At 46.6% G+C, this 15,609-nt stretch overlaps 1 pseudogene; it reads left to right on the forward strand.

Moving 5' to 3' along the window:
• Positions 1-1,604: 1,604 nt before the first annotated feature.
• Positions 1,605-15,609, forward strand: part of LOC129326941 (zinc finger protein 721-like) — a 45,731-nt pseudogene continuing 31,726 nt past the window's right edge.

Raw genomic sequence — 15,609 nt, forward strand, 5'->3', positions numbered from 1 at the left:
GGAGAAGGAGCAGGGAAGGTGGCAATGTCCGCTGCCTTCAATCTAAGGAGATAAGGCACTGAGCAGGCGGCAATGCCCATCCTTAACCCAGCTGGGATAGGAGGAGGCGGAAACTCCCGCACCCACCTGAACTCAGCTGGTAATAGCAGCTGAGCAGGTGGCAATGCCCACCCCCCGCCATAACCCAGCTGATATTAGGAGCAGACCAAGTGGAAATGCCCCCTCCACCTTGCTGGGATCAGGAGCAGAGCGGCGGGCAGTGCCCACCCTGGCCATCACCTAGTTGGGATCAGTTGGCAATGCCCACCCCACACTTTCACCTTCCTGAGGTCAGGTGCAGAGCAGGAGAGAATGCCCTTCCCTTCTCCCAGCCAGGATAAAGAGTGGAGCAGGTGGCAATGCCCACCCCCCTTTACCTGGCCTATATCAGATGTGCAGCAGGTGGCAAAGCCCACCCCCCTTCACGTGGCTGAGATCACGTGTGGAGCAGGTGCCCACCCCCTCTGTCACTAGCCAGGATCAGTGACAGAGGAGGAGAGAATGCCCTTCCCTTTCTAGAGCCCGTTGTGTTTTTCCCCACAATGGGTTTCGTTGCTAGCAATAAATAAATGCTTCCACTGTGGTAACAGCTTCAGCCACAGCCCCTCTATTACCAGGTGTCATGAAGTCCATGCAGAGGCGCAAGCTTGCATCCTGTCAGAGGTGTCAGAAGAAAGGCAAACTGTAGAAATGTTAGTGTCTGGTGTTCCCATTTCATGGTAACCTTTAGACTTGACTACTGCAATGCACTGTACATAGATCTCCCTTTTAAGTTAACTCGGAGTCTCTAGTTGGTGCCGGACAAGCAGGAGCATGAATACTTCTCCTATTGTGCAGTCACTCTGTTGGCTACGTATCAGTTCCCAGGCTCAGAGGTTTTGACTATCACATAGATTCCCTCCTTCGAAGAAGCAAAATGCCAGGAAAGAGGGGCAGACCCACCTGGGATGAATCTCCAGCCATGCGCCATTTGGCAAATAGCTGCCCCCAAAGGCCCTCTTCCTGTTCCATTCTGGGATAGTGGAGAGTTGTAGCCTTCCTCCAGGTGGGGGTAGGGTTGGGGAAGGGGCCGGCTCAGCAGTCCCTTCTGGAAGGCTGCTTGTGACTGGCATCAGGGCCAGATTTTGGCCAGGGAAAAGAATTGGGAAGGTCTTGGGCTTGCAGAAGTGGTTCAAGGTAAGGTTAAAGGTTTGTCCCAAACCCATCATCATATCCCTCAACATATTCATGACCACCTGATTTTGGGTTACCCCATGTAAAAATCCTGAGGATCAGTTAGGATCCATGCCTTCGAACCATGTTTTTGCACCATCGTGGTGCCATACATCAGTGGAGATGTGATTTTTGTGGTGCAATCCGTGGCACAGACATGGAGTTTTTCAGTTGTGAATTTGTGGTGGCCAAGCACAAGAATCCTTGAGGGTACATCAGGATCCATGCTTTGCATTGCTTTCTGGAGAGCGCACCAAAGGGTTAAATGGAAGGAGTCTCCATTCCTAGAGAGGCAAGAAGGGGGGGCGTGACTTGCCACAGCCACTTCCTCTCCCAATGTCCAGTTGTGTGTTGCGCGGCCAGCGTGTTATTGGGCAAACGGGACAGGAAGCAGAGCCTGGGGACTTTTTGCAAAATAGGTAAGTAATGCAAAAATATCTCCTTTGCAAAAGGCTTTTGGGATGATTAACCAGAGGGCTGCATTCATCCAAAGGGCTGTTCCGCTTGCTCTCTGGAAGCTCCTCTTCATTGGAGGTAGAGTTGAATTCTTCCTGGAATAAGGCATGCACCTTCTGCTGTATTTTCTCTGCCTTCTCTTGCTGTCTGCAAGCTGTAGCAAAATGGCATCTGTTTCTTTCATTTTTATTTTATTTATAATCCCCCTTTCTCACTGAGACTCCAGGTGGATTACACAGTGTGAGCCAATACGATCAATGGCTGGGACACAATACGATAGGAGGGTATGGACTGCAGACTTTTGAAAGAAAGCATAAATCCAAACATAAAGCTGAAACACTGCTGAAAAAAACCCTCAGTAATTTAACATGAACATATTCATCGGCCCAGAAGATGCATATCAATACTGATAGAACCCAGTAGAATAGGCTACAGCCCAAGTCCCTTTTTGAGAGCATCTCTCCGAGCCATTTCTTACAACAGAGGCTAATTGCCTGCGGAGAAAGCAGTTCAGTTTTGCATTGTTTGAGGGAAGTCCGGAGACTGGGGGCTTTCCTTACCTCCTCAGGCTGGCCATTCCATAAGGTGGAGGCCACCCCAGAGAATTCACGTGTATAGGCAGCTGTTGATTTTGCACATTGGACAGGGCAGAAAGCCCTGTTCAGATGAGTGAAGCTGCCATGGTGGAATATAGGGAAAGAAGCAGCCCCATAATTCTTTTCATAAGCCCGGCATTGCTGTAGTTCAATCCTGCATCCAAAGGCCCTTCGTGATTTTTTTTTCAGTCCTAGAACTGCAAACAGGGATTTTTGGAGGGTTCCCTTCTTCCCTCTGCTATGGCTTACTGAAGGTATAATTCTGAACAGAGACTCTGCATACCTCTTCCTTTCATCAGACCTTCAGTCTGCTTTGGCCTCTTGGTGCACTTCAGTTGCCTCTGCCAATTTAATATCTTGGGATTCTAAAAATCCACCCCTCCTCTTGAATTTGTAGACTCTTGGGGGAAGTCTGACCCCTTCTGAATGAGTCAGCGAGACCTGTGAAGTGTCAGTTCTATGGATGACAGGCTGTGGCAGATAGACCCCTGTACCCTCACAGCAGGCATTCCATGGTCTTGGTTGAGAAGGCTTTATTTCAGGAATCAAATCATGTTCATAGACAGGTCCACAGAGTGGTCAGAAAGTTGACAGGAATACTATAATTGGTGAAAGTATTATTCTTATAGGATTCAAGCATTCCTCCCCACCCCAACAGTACAACTTTACTTTTGGCGCAAAGTGTCTGAGAATTCCCTAAATAGTTTACATACTTTGTCTAGTTACAAGGAAGATAGCAGATTAGGGGAGAAACATGGTTATTCTTTCTCTCCTGAGAACTGCAAGTTTCGAAGCACAAGAGATAAGACACTGGATACAGCTAGCCTGTGAATGCAGAGCACCTGTAAATGAAAGGAATGTTAAGCAACATGACATCAGGGTACAGCATAGAACAATGGTTCTGTAAAACAAGGCACAGAGCAGAACAGTAGTATGACAACTGAAAATAATGGCATGGATGGGAGACATGACATGAAGTCACGTGTTGGATTTCTCAAATCAGCCACGGGACTCAGAAATATCTCTGCCTGGCTTTGTTTTTCTGTATGACAAAGATATTTGTTTCTTTAGACAATTTTTATGCTGCCCCTCCACACAACCTGACTGAGGTGGCCTAAAAATCACATCAAAATGAAAATATAAAAGATGAACAGTCAAGCATAAAAAAGCCATCCATAATATAAAAATGTAGATCCATGAATGATAAAGAATAACACTTTCTCAGCTGAAGGCACACTATCAAGATAGTATTCAATTCTTGACCTAAAAAGATACCTTCAGAAATCTCCTTTTTACTTGAAATATGTTTAGCTCTTCCAGCTTGTCATCATATTTGGAGTTCTCATCCTGCACAGTTAGTGGGAAACACATGGGACAGATCAGTGGGTCAGGGCCCTGCAAGGTTCAAACTTAGGATCCCCTTCTCTGGCTCCTCCACAGCTCTGTGGCTTCCATGAATGGCTGTTGAAATCTTCTCCGGTTGTCTGCAGCATGATTAGAGAGATCCAGCATCTCTGGGACTCATAGTTGCTCCGTTCTGCTCCTGGCCCACTCTTTTTAAGTTCAGCTGGGTGACCTTGGGTCATTCACAGCTTCTAGGAGCTCTCTCAACTCCACCCACCTCACAGGGTGTTTGTTGTCATGGGGATAATAATAACATACTTTGTAAACCGCTCTGAGTGGGTGTTAAGTCATCCCTGAAGGGCAGTGCATAAATCAAATGTTTATTGTTATTATTATTATTACTAGCAACAAAGCCCATTGTGTGTGGGGGGGAAATACAACGGGCTCTAGAAAGGGCAGGGTGGGCAGGCAGACATTGCCAACTCCTCCATAACTGATCCTGGCCGGTGAAGGCAGGGGGTGGGCATTGCCACCTTGTCCGGTCCTGATCCCAACTGGGTGATGATGGTGGGCGGGAATTGCCGTCTCCCCCACTCCTGATCCCAGCTCAGTGAAGGGGGAGGGGCCATTGCCTCTTGCTCTGCACCTGATTCGGGCTGGGTAAAAGGGGGGAGCAGGCATTGCCACTTGCTCTGCTAATACCAGCTGGTTAAGGCAGGGGTGGGTATTGCCACCTGCTCCTAATACCATCTGGATAAACAACAACAACATTTGATTTATATACCGCCCTTCAAGATGACTTAACGGCCGCTCAGAGCAGTTTACAAAGTAAACAAAACACCCTGTGAGGTGGGTGGGGCTGAGAGAGCTAGGTGGAGGGTGAGCATTACCACCTACTCCACTCCTAATGCCTGCTGAGTTAAGGTGGGAGGGTGGACATTGTCACCTGCTCCACTCATAATAGCAGCTGAGTTAAGATGGAGAGTGGACATTGCCACCTGCTCCACTCCTGATCTCAGCTGGCTGAAGAGGAGGTGTGCATTGCCAACTGCTCAGCACCTAATACCAGCTGGATTAAGGTGGGGGTGGCCATTGCCACCTGCTCTGCTTCTAATATCAGCTGAGTGAAGGAGGTGTGGGCATTGCCACCTGCTCCCATCCTGATCCCATCCTGGATTTCCCACCATGGCACGTTTTCTGGAGAGACATGGTGCCTTGCCTGGGCTTCCCTCTGGTGGCACACCACCCGTGCCCTCTTAGTAAAGATGTACCTCATTCCTGGGGCCACATAATTTTCTCTGGCTTCTGAACACTGCAGGAATCCTTAGTCTATAGTTAAGCAATGCTTTTATTAAGCAGAGCAAAACTTTTTCTGCTTGCTATGTGGAAGCTCCTCTTCGCTTGCTCCACCCAACTTCTTCTTTACAAACATCCTTGATCCTGGGGTGTGCCATCAGCTTTCATAACCCATGAGTCACCTAATTAGATGTAGGTGTCCAGATGTATAGGTCCGACCACTCAGTCTTCTTTTTGCAGGAAGTCATAGATCTGGTACTTGCCTATACTGAAGAATCTCGCAGAGGAGGAAAGCGATCCACTGGTCCAGGTGGAGGCTGTCAGGAGAGGAAGGGAGGATGAGGGGAGAGCCAGAATCAGTTGGTCGAGAAGCAAGAAGAGGCCCTGATGCCACCGAGGCTGGGAGCAGAAGGGAAGTGTGGGAAGGAACCGTGAGGAAGAGCCTGGGAGAGGATTTTCCCCCTTCAGATGTGCAGCACCAGCAATTCAGGAACTTCCGCTACCAGAAGGCCGAAGGGCCCCGAGAGGCTTGCAGCCGACTGCACCATCTTTGCCACCAGTGGTTGAAGCCAGAAAGGCACAGCAAGAAGGAGATCCTGGACCTGGTGGTCTTGGAGCAATTCCTGGCTGTCCTGCCCACAGAGATGGAGAGCTGGGTCAGGGAATGCAGGCCGGAGACCAGTTCCCAGGCAGTGGCCCTGGCAGAAGGCTTCCTCCTGAGCCAGGCAGATGCCAAGAATCAGGAGCAGCAGGTGAGAGGGACACATGTGGGTGGTATGTGGGGCACAAGATACAATCAACAATGCCTTCTAAATCCATCTGGATTGCCCCAACATTTTTAGAAAACACCACCACGACCTTTTCCCTGTTCCTTTTCTCACCTATCTCCCCTTTCTGAGATCCACACTTCTGTTTCAGGTGCAGAAAAAGATTGTTCAGGAGCATTACCACAGAGGAGCTTTTCCTGGTAAGATCAAAAGGGCTTTTGTACCCGCTGCATGTCTTCCTTGAGTGTACAAGGGTTTCTCTTACACACACTCACACACACACAGTGCAGTGGGGAAAGGATGCTCCGTACCACCTTCCCAGTTTAGAGATAACCCTTAAAAGAAGAAGAAAAAAAAGTTGATTGGTAATCTTCCCAAAATAATTGGAAATATAATGGCTTTTGGAGTTTGCGTCAATGGCAAAACTTACTGCATTGGTTAGAGAAAGGACATTAGTTAACTTCTTGACTGAATGGAAACTGTTAATAGACTTTTTGCATGAAATGGATAACAAGGATTTTATGACATCTGGATTTATGGATTAAGAAACATGAACAATAGAAAAAATAGGGGGTTTGTGACTAACCTAGAATAAGTGTGACTCTAGAAATGATATATACTTGTTGCGGAGAAAATCGGAACTCAACCTGTAGTGTAATCCAGGGGTTGTTTTGTTTTTTTTACTTTTCCCTTTTCCTTTTAATTATATAGATATATGTATTGTTAGTGTGTCATGTTTAGAATTGTGTGTTTTTTCTTATTCTCTATGTTTATTGTTTATTATGGTGTATAGTTTATAGTTTAAATAAAGAAAAAATTTAAAGGCAAAAAAAGAGAAAACATATTGATTTGTAATTTCCCCGAAATAATTGGAAATATAATGTTTTTGGACATCTCCAATTATATTACATGCATGCAAAGGTAATACGGCTAACCATTTGGGTAACTACTTTTTTAAAATACCAGAAGGTTTATGGTTGAGGGCAAAGAAAAATGATAGGGATTTAAATTATTGTTAAAAATTGGGCAGATAAAGCATTGGGCCAAAAAGTAAGAGGAACAAAAAGATAACCCTTGAGGAGATCTTATGGTATAGTAACATAGTTCAAGGCGAGGCCGTCTGGTCCGGAGACTTCAGGATTTCAGGGTCTCCATGGCAACCAAGAGTCATTCTTAGGTCGTAACAGGCCCCTCCCTCAGCGCAGGGCTGCATCTGTTTTGCTCATCACTTCTCACATAAGGTCTTCTAAGCATTCTGACTTGGACTCTTGATGAGCAGTGACATGGTCAGATGGTGGCAGGGGGCCAAGTTGTTTGGATGTTTGTCATTCTTCTCACTTTAATCATTTTTAGGATATAGACAGGGTTAAAAGTTTGGACCCAGGAGATCTCACTCTTCCAGCTTCAGGCTTTCTGGGACCAGACAAATGTTTAGGTCAGAGGTCTTCCTTCTTATGACTGTGAATTTTGTACCGCTGCAGAAATATTTTTCTATTTTACCGTAGCTAAAGTAGATTTTTCAAATGTATGGGATCAATTTTTTTTCCTAAATAAGGATTCAAGCATAGTTCTGACCATGAGCCGAGAGTGGGAGAATCTTCTTCCCCCATGCAAGAAACTAAGATACTCAATAATTGGAAAGCTCAGAATGTTTTCCAATTCCCTTTGATCCCTCCAGGCAAGGCCTTGAAAACAAAGATGTATTTTTCCCCATCTCTTTGTGGCAGAGAGAAAGCAGCTCCTCTACAGTCAAATGGGGTAAGTGTGGAACTGCAAATCATAACTAGACATGGGCATGAACAGCATTATGAACGAAAAAACAACGAACAGGCTGCTTGGCTGCTCACAAACGGGCTGATCATGATGCACCATTCCAGCCGAACAGGTGGTCGGCGCAAGTCTTGTTTGTTGTGCTCGGCTGCCGTTCAGGAAGCCAGACACTCAGGCACCTGCTGCAATCAATCCCCTTGGCAACCGGGGCCAAGGAGGGACTGAACTCTGTCTGAACTCCTTCTGGCTTTCCTTCTGGCTTTAACACTTCAAAGTACTTCCAGCAGAGAGTCCCGTTTTTGCCACTGTGAAGAGAAAATGACAGCCAACGGGGAGACCCGTGGATCATGCCTTTCCCGGGATGTAATCTCTCTGAAACTTGGGGGGTCTTCGGAGGACAGTGAGGACTATGTCCCCTGCAAATTTGGTGGGTATTGGACATTGGGAAGGTCAGTTTGTGGGGTGTTTAAAGGGCCCTTCCACGTGGCAGGTAAGGGCCCTTTAAACTCTCAACTGGCAGGCAGCCGGGGGGAATTCCCCCCACCACCTGCCAGCTGATAGTTTAAAGGGATCTTTAAAGGGCCAGGTAAGTGGGTTTGAGGGGAGGGGGGCTAAATGGGGGTTGGGGGGGTTCTGACCCCCACGAACAACTAACATGTCGGCGAACAGTTCATGTTCGTCCATGTTCGTTGTTCGTTGTTCGTGGATGGCACTGAACGACGAACAGAGTGTTAGGGTTTCCCCCCCCCATTCTTGCCCATGTCTAATCCTGACCCCCGGTGCCTCCCTGAACCTCTTTCCATCCTTCACTTCTCTCCTATCTGTGCTGTTCACTGGATGGAAAATGAAAAGGTCTGATAGAAGTTTGAATCCTGCATGCGAGAGTCTAATTATAAAATTTTTGAATTGTGGTTAGAAGGGGAAGAATTGTTACATCTGAGAGGAGAGAGAGAATCATAGAATCATATCATAGAACCAGAGTTTGAAGGGGCCTCACAGACCCTTCTAGTCCAACCCACTGCCCAGTGCAGGAATAGCCTAAAGAGTCCCGAACAAGTATTCATCCAGTCACTTCTTGAAGACTGCCAAAGAGGGGGAACGCACCACATTCCTAGCCAGCCGATTCCACTGCAGAATTCCTCTTAATGTGAAGAAGTTTTCCTAATGTCCAGCTGGAACCTTCCCTCATGTAGTTTAAACCCATTGTATCGAGTCCTATCCTCTGTTGCCCACAGGAACAGCTCCCTTCCCTCCCCTGACAGCCTTTTAAATACTTAATCATGTCTCCCCTCAACCTCTTCTTTTCCAAAGGGAACGTTCCCAGGCCCCTCCCTCTTTCCTCGTAGGGCTTGGTCTCCAGGCCCCTGATCTTTCTGGTTGCTCTCCTCTGCACCCGTTCTAATTTGTTCACATCCCTCTTAAAATTAGGCCTCCAGAATTGCACTCAGTACTCCAGTTGGGGCCTGAGCAATGCGGTATATAGTAGGACAATGAGTTCCTGTGGTTTTGATGTTATGCCTTTGTTGATACACCCCAAGGTTGTGTTTGCCTTTTTTCTTACTGCAAGGCACTGACTACCCATATTTAGCTTCCCATCTTCCCGTATGGAGAACCTGGCCCTTATCCGTGTTGAATTGTGTCTTATTCAATTCTGCCCACTTTTTAAATCTGTTCAGATCTTGTTGAATTCTATCCCTAGTAGTGTGTTTGCTACTCTTCCCAGTTTGGTGTCATCTGCACATTTATTGAGGAATCCCTTCACTCCCTCATCCAGATCATTCATAAAAATATTTCAAAGCTCTGGCCTCAGAACCGAGCCCTGTGGCACTCCACTGGACCCCTCCCTCCAATCAGACATGATGCCCTTGACAACTACGCTGTGGGCACACTTGTCCAGCCAGTTCCCTATCCATTTTAAAAGGTTTCTTTTTTTCTGTTTTCAGACTATGGTAACCTTTGAGGAGGTGTCTGTGCATTTCACTGAGGAGGAGTGGGCTTTGCTGGATCCGGGCCAAAGAAGCCTTCACAAGGAAGTCATGGAGGACAATTATCAAGCGGTGGCCTCTCTGGGTAAGGCTGCCCATTCCCTTAATTCTCAGTGGTCGAAGGCAGAAGCGGCTCCTTCTAGTAAGAACTCCCATAGGGCTCTTCAAATATAGACTCTCAGTAGGTGAGTTGGGCAGGTCCATGCACAGGCAGTAGTTGTGCTTCTGTGTATCTAGTGGACTCACCTAGTCTTACTTCGTACATTTAAATTTTGGTTTGTAAACTAAAAGGAACAGGTTATGGGATGTCACGGGGGTCTGCTCGTGGGCCTTTCAGAGCAGGCAAGGAAGCAAACATCTTCCTATATAAAAAGCAAGCCGTATGGGTGATACTGCACTTTTTATCCTGGTGCACCTGCACAGGAGCACCAGGATAAAACCTGTGTCATGGCCAATATGGCCTGCAGAGGGAGGGGGAGGGGAGCAATACCCAGCCCGGCCACCCTGCCCTCCCCTGAGATCGGGCGCAGGGGAGGTGGCAATGCTCAGCTCGGCCGCCCTGCCCTCTCCTCCACCCAGATCAGGTGTGGGGGAGGGGGAATTGCCCGTCCTGGCCCCCCTGCCCCCCTGGCAAATTAAGCAATGTGTCGCGTGATCACGCAACCCTCCCCTTGCCCAGATTGGGCACAGGGGAATGGGCAATTCTCGGCATGGCCGCCCTGCCCTCATCCTGCCCAGATTGAGTGCAGGGGTGGGGGAAATGCCCGGCTCAGCCCCACTGCCCTGCCCTCCTCCCAGTCATATCAGGGCACTGGGGAGGGGCCCGCCCGCTCTGCCATTTCTAGATCTCATTGTATTTATTCCCACAATGAGCTTTATTGCTTGTTTTAAATCATAAAAATACCACTATTTATATAGGGCTCCTGCTGTGCAGTTTACAAAGTTTGAAAAAACATTCCCTTTCTCGAAGGACCATATGGTCTCCTGTTGGGCATGAAGAGGATAACAATGGGCGGAGGGAACGAAAGTATAGATTGGGGTCATTGCACTTTGTTCATTATACTTACACCAGTGTGTACTTAGGCATAGTCAGCCTACACGGGGACAGGGCATGGCAGAGCCTGGAGGAACAAACTATGAAAAGCTGGATTTATGCAGGTTTAGCAAGTTTTTTATGTAGCACAGAGAGTCTTGCCTGCTGAATTCTTGTGTGCCAGCCTGCTCTTAACCTCAAAGGAGCAAAAACACCTTCTCTCGACCTACAAAAAGCACAGAGTCTCGTAAAATGTAGAGGAGCCATTAATGGCCCTTTGCTCAGGGCATATTCGATGGTGTCAGACTGGGATGTTGGATCCTTCTTGCCTTTGGAGGGGACTGAGTCACTGTATTTTGGTGGCTGTGTCTGGACTTGGGCTTCCCTTCCCTGTGCCGAAGTCCCCCGCTCCCTCCACTACTCTGGGCCACCACCGGGATCAGCAGACAGATTCGTATGTAACAGGATTTGTTCCCTCTTAAAGTGATTTCTGTTCCATCGTTATCCAACGACTTTTCCCTTGATTCTGCTTTTTCACCAATCTTTTCTCTTTTTCCAGAGGCTGATGGTCCACAGAAAAAGCCTGAGAAAGAATCACAGCTCCCATTGGAAAGGCAACAGCAAAGAAGAAAATGGCAGAGGAGGAATGAATCATCTGCTTCTCAGGGTGCTGAATCCCAGGAAATCCTGCCATACAGTGGAAAAATCACTTGCCCCGTGTGTACAAAAGCATTTCTTTATCAATCCTTGTTTGATCTGCATTGGAGAAAACACACAGGTGAGAAACCATTTAAATGTATGGACTGTGGAAAAACCTTTGCTCGAAGAACAGAGCTTACTGTCCATCAGCGTAGCCATACAGGTGATAAACCATTTAAATGTGTGGACTGTGGAAAGAGCTTCGCTCAGAGTGGACGGCTTGTTGTCCATCAACGTATACATACTGGAGATAAACCATATAAATGTGTGGACTGCGGAAAATGCTTTAATCAGAGTGCAACACTTACAGCCCATCGACGTATCCATTCAGGGGAGAAACCATTTAAATGTGTATACTGTGAAAAGAGCTTTGCTAGGAGTGGAGAGCTTACTGCCCATCAACGTATCCATACCGGGGAGAAACCATATAAGTGTGAAGACTGTGGAAAGAGTTTTGCTCAGAGTTCAGATTTTAACATCCATCGACGTATCCATTCAGGGGAGAAACCATATTTGTGTGAGGACTGCGGAAAGAGCTTTGTTCAGAGTACAGAACTTACTGTCCATCGACGTATCCATTCAGGGGAGAAACCATATAAATGTGTGGACTGTGGAAAGAGCTTTGCTCAGAGTGCAACCCTTACAGTCCATCGACGTATCCATACTGGGGAAAAACCATATAAATGTGATGACTGTGGAAAGAGCTTTTCTCACAGTACCCAGCTTACTGTCCATCGCCGAATCCATACCGGGGAGAAACCATATCAATGTGTGGATTGTGGAAAGTGCTTTGCTCAGAGTACAAAGCTTAGTGTCCATCGACGTATCCATACAGGTGAGAAACCATATAAATGTGTGGACTGTGAAAAGAGCTTTTCTCGGAGTGCAAACCTTACTGTCCATCGACATATCCATGCAGGGGAAAAACCATATACATGTGTGGACTGTGGAAAGAGTTTTGCTCAGAATACAGAGCTTACTGCCCATCAGCAAATACATACCAAGGGAAACGATATTAATGTGTAGACTGTGCAGAGAGTTTTGCTCAGACTTTGGGTCTTATTATCCATACACACGAGATACGTTGCTTCCTATCGAAATATTCACACAGGAGAGGAAATATAGTCTTTTGAGGTTATGTGAAGTACAGACTTCTTTTAAGTTGGGGTGTGTGTGAGGGACATGTTATATTTCTTTTAAGATGGAATTTTTAAAAATCATTTATAAGCCACTTTGGACTATGTGGAAAGGTGGGATATAAATGCTTTAATAAATTATTAAATAATAAATACGTTCTTCCATTGTGGAACCAGCTTCAGCCACAGCCCCTCTATTACCAGGGGTCATGAAATCCAGGCAGGGGAGCAATCTTGCATCCCATCAGAGGTGTCCGAAGAAAGGCAAGCTGTAGAAATGTTAGTGCCTGGTGTTACCATTTCATGGTAACCTTGAGACTTGGCTACTGTAATGCACTGTACATAGAGCTCCCTTCTAAGTTAACTTAGAGATTCCAGTTGATGCAGGTCAAACAGGCGCATGAATATTTTTCCCATTGTGCAATCACTCCATCAGCTATCACTTCCCAGGTCAAAATTTTTGACTAATCACATACAAAGCCCTTCTTGAACTTGGTCCATCATTTCTATTGGCATCGCCTCTCTCCCCGTGTTCCACCATGGCAACTTTGCCCATCTGAACAGGGCCTTCTGCAGGTGTCCCTGCCCATGGGCAAAATCAATAGTTGCCTGTACCCTTGTTTTCTCTGTGGTGGCCCCCATTTCTTGGAAAAGCCTACCTGAACAGATTAGAGAAACTCCTACTCTCTTGGTTTCCCACAAACAGTTCAAAGCTGAATTATTCAAAAGAGGTTTTTTTCAGATAGAAGAGATGTAATATAAGGAAGCATTGTCAAAGCAATCCATCTGTAAAAGGTATAGAGGGTCACTATAGACTTTACTACTGTTGGAGTAAGTATGATCCTACCAGGTTGTTCCTGTGCTGTTTAATAAGTCTTAGAATAGCTTATGATCTATTTTAGCATTTTTTTGACTCTGTATAATATTCCTGCTCTTTTAAATGTTTGCAAATTTGTATGTAAAGCCCCTATAACATTGTTTATTGAAATGTATTTGATTGTAGTGACTCACACTGTGAGTTATCTGCATAACTAACTAACTAACTAAATAGTTATTTTGAAAGCATTTGACTGGTCCAAGGTTAGCCAGCAACTTTTCTTACCCAAATGGGTGTATAGGGGGATTTGAACCTGGTTCTCTTATATCCCCAAATCACTGTGATCCATTTTGTCTCTAATAGATGCTGCTAAGAAAAGTTATTCCAGTCTAAGCCTATTAAAGTCAGTGGGCTTAGACTGGGTTAACTCCTTTTAGGATTGCACTGGAAGTGATCCATCAAGTCACAGTTGGGTTCTTAACAGCACAGCAACAAGGCATGAGGCTGGCCAGCCAGGCTATCTTCCTTAACAGCAAACTGCCTGCATGCAGCCAATCAGGGGAGAGACTGAGTCCTGGTGTGGTGTGGTGTGGTGTGGTGTCTTCATTGGTGGGAAGCGGAATGTGCGTGTTACACTCAAGCGAATGCACTTTGTCTTCGGTGCCTCCCGGGCAATGGCACTGAGTGAGTGCCTGGCTTGCCCTTGTAGGGGGGTAGGATCAATTCTCAAAAGGCTTGCTTTGTACTGAGGAGGGGAGTGGCAAACGGCACGCCACCATCAACGTCGCCTCACTATTATCTCCTCATCAATCCCTTTCTCGGTCCTTTAACACTGAGTCTAAGGAAAGGCCAAGAAGCAACATGCAACGTCCATGCAGGCGTGCACATGCGCGTTTCAGGAGGGAGGGTCTCTGCTCCATCCTCTGAGTCCAGGGCTGCCACAAAGGCTCATGTTAAGCAGACTAGGATTAAAATGGCAAAGAATAGACTATTATTAAAGAAGAGAGCAGCTCCTCGGAGGCCTCAGGCATGTGTAGACCAGGTTGCCCATTCAGTGGCCTTTCACCGCTGCTGTCTTTCACTAGTCACCACTGTGACTAAAAAACTCCTGTAAAGGTAGCGAGTCACAGAACAGCAGGAGAAACTTTATTCTGCACTGAAAGATGTTTGTTCTTTTGGGGCTCTTCTGATTAAAACTGTCAACCTTGGGTTAAATCCCACGGAGAATAGTGGTGCGGTGCACACATGCAAGCCCTTATTTGTTGGTTCCTTACTTAGTGGTTTGGCAGAAACTGTTTGTTGCCTTCTGTGCCCTTCCACTCAGGGTTAAACGTTTTAGTTGGAAAGGAAGAGTGGGCGACCTGCTTGGTCTCTCTTTTGCTTGCAGAAAACAGAGAAAAGAGAAAGCTATTCCTCTACTTCCCGTCCTGTGAAGGAAACCAAAGATCCCTTTCTCCCTCTCTGTGTGCTTTTAGGCACAAGGCAAGGAAACTCCAGTGGCCGGTACGGGGGAGGAGGGGAGATTTAAAGATGGAGGGGGGCTGAAGTTCCAGGCTGCTTCAAAGGCTCATGTCATGCAGATGAGGGTGAAAACTGGAAATAATAAAGAATTATTAAGGGAGAGCCATGTTTGAGAGTTAAGAGCCTAAGAGAAAGGGTCAGGGAGCACCAGGAGACCCCCCTCAACTTCTCCAGAAAAGTCTTTTTTTCTTTTCTGGGCTTTGATTAAAACTGTTAACCCAGAACTAAATGACATAGAGGTTGCACAGAGGGGCGGTGCCCAGATCCACTGAAGTCTTTCAAGATCAGCACGCCACACGTATCACTGGTCTGCTAAGACTACACTGCTGTGGTTTCCGTTGACCTTATCTTTCATGATTCAACTCAGGAATAATTGAATCTCTGCTGGTTTCACATCTTTGCAAATTTGCATTTATAGCCCCCCTTCCATTGGTTATTGAAATTGACGACACTGACTCATAATGTGTTATCTGCCTGGAGCATCAACAAGAAAGGCGGACTATAAATAACGTAAATAAACAAGCAGACCTGAAGAAGCCAGCAGGGACACACCAAAGTTCTTATTGGAATAAAGGCTGTTAGTCCACTGTGGACTCCTGTTTTGGTTTTCGTGCTCCTTAGCCAGAATGCTGGAAGGTGGGAGCAGGTCTATTCATTTGTGGAAGGGCCTGGAGTATTGGGGGGTGGGATAATCAGGTCTCAGATCTAAATTCCCTCACCCCAAGACTTGGATGGACAGACAGACCACGTATTCTGCTTTCAGAGGATCAGAGCTATCGAAGGAGGCATATTCAGCCATGAGTGTCAGAGTGTCAGTTTGCTGTTCAGCTCTCGAGCCATAGCTACGCCATGTTCTCATGTTATAATCTGTAGCTGTTTAGTTCTCTCCCTCCAGGCCCAGGTGCGGTCCAGGCCGCCTATATCCATAGGAGCGAAGA

The sequence above is a fragment of the Eublepharis macularius genome, chromosome 4 (genome assembly GCF_028583425.1).
Source record: "Eublepharis macularius isolate TG4126 chromosome 4, MPM_Emac_v1.0, whole genome shotgun sequence".
Classification (NCBI taxonomy): Eukaryota; Metazoa; Chordata; class Lepidosauria; order Squamata; family Eublepharidae; genus Eublepharis; species Eublepharis macularius.